Source organism: Gossypium arboreum, chromosome 10 (genome assembly GCF_025698485.1).
Source record: "Gossypium arboreum isolate Shixiya-1 chromosome 10, ASM2569848v2, whole genome shotgun sequence".
NCBI lineage: Eukaryota > Viridiplantae > Streptophyta > Magnoliopsida > Malvales > Malvaceae > Gossypium > Gossypium arboreum.
Genome location: NC_069079.1, coordinates 77,118,621 through 77,119,834, shown reverse-complemented (window position 1 = coordinate 77,119,834; position 1,214 = coordinate 77,118,621). Strand labels below are relative to the sequence as shown.

Sequence of the window (1,214 nt, the reverse complement as noted above, 5' to 3'; positions counted from 1 at the left end):
AATCGCGTTGAGTTGCTCCCTTGGTTTAGATTCTATGTTGTTTGGCAAGCTACCTTGTGGTTGTTCAGAAATCAACTTGGCAAGCTGTCCAATCTGAGTTTCGAGCCCTTGGATAGATGCTTGTTGATTCTTAAGTGCTGTCTCGGTATTTTGAAAATAGGTTTCTGACACCGAGATAAATTTGGTTAGCATCTCCTCAACGTTCGGCTTTATTTCTTGCTGGTAAGGTGGTTGTTGAAAGCCTGGAGGATGTTGTAGCCTTTGATTTCCTTGACTGCCCCACGAGAAATTGGGATGGTTCCTCCAACCTGCATTATAAGTGTTACTATATGGGTTATCTTGGGATCTAGAGTTATTATTACCCATATATTAGACTTGTTCCTCCTCGATGCTAGGGTTGAAGGGTTGATATTCTGTGCATGCTCCTCCTCCATTAGAATCACACCTTATCACTGGATGTACCTGAGTAGAACCACACAAACCGTTAATATTTTTATTTAAGAGTTCTACTTGGTTAGATAGCATAGTAACCGCGTCGAAGTTGAAAACACCGGCTGCTTTCGTCAGCTTTGTTCTCATAACTTGCCACTGATAGTTATTCAGTGACATCTCTTCAATAAATTCGTAAGTCATCTCAGGTATTTTATTATTGATAGTTCCTCGAGCGGCTGCATCAATCTTCTGCCGAGTCGAAGGATTCAAGCCATTATAGAAGATTTGAACCTGTAGCCAAAGTGGTAACCCATGGTGAGGGCACCTTCTCAAAAGGTCCTTGTATCTCTCCCATACATCGTAGAGTGTTTCTAAATCCATCTGCACAAAAGAAGAGATATCATTACATAATTTGGCTATTTTAGCCGGTGGAAAATATTTTAATAAAAATTTTTTGGTCATTTGTTCCCAAGTAGTGATTGACCCTCGTGGTAACGAGTTCAACAACTATTTAGCCTTATTTCTTAATGAAAAGGGAAACAACCGAAGACGGATAGTGATGTGATTCGGCTCGGGTGATTGAGTCCATTTCACATAGTTGCTCGATCATATACGAGAAGAGACGTTCGTTACTCGATCTTGGAAGTAGAAGTTGGATGGATAGGTTTGATTAAATCGAAAGGGGTTCAAAGAATTGAAAAGGGTAGTGATAGGTTCGGCTAAGGAAACAAGGAAGGATGTTGAAGAGATGGTTCGGTCTTGAACAATAAGAAAGATATAAT

At 40.2% G+C, this 1,214-nt stretch overlaps 1 non-coding gene across 1 annotated transcript; it reads left to right on the top strand.

Annotated features, from left to right (window-relative positions):
- Positions 1 to 739: 739 nt before the first annotated feature.
- On the top strand, positions 740 to 846 carry LOC128283358 (small nucleolar RNA R71). Its single transcript, XR_008273700.1, has one exon. It is a non-coding gene; the product is annotated as a small nucleolar RNA R71 (small nucleolar RNA).
- The last annotated feature ends 368 nt before the right edge of the window (positions 847 to 1,214 follow it).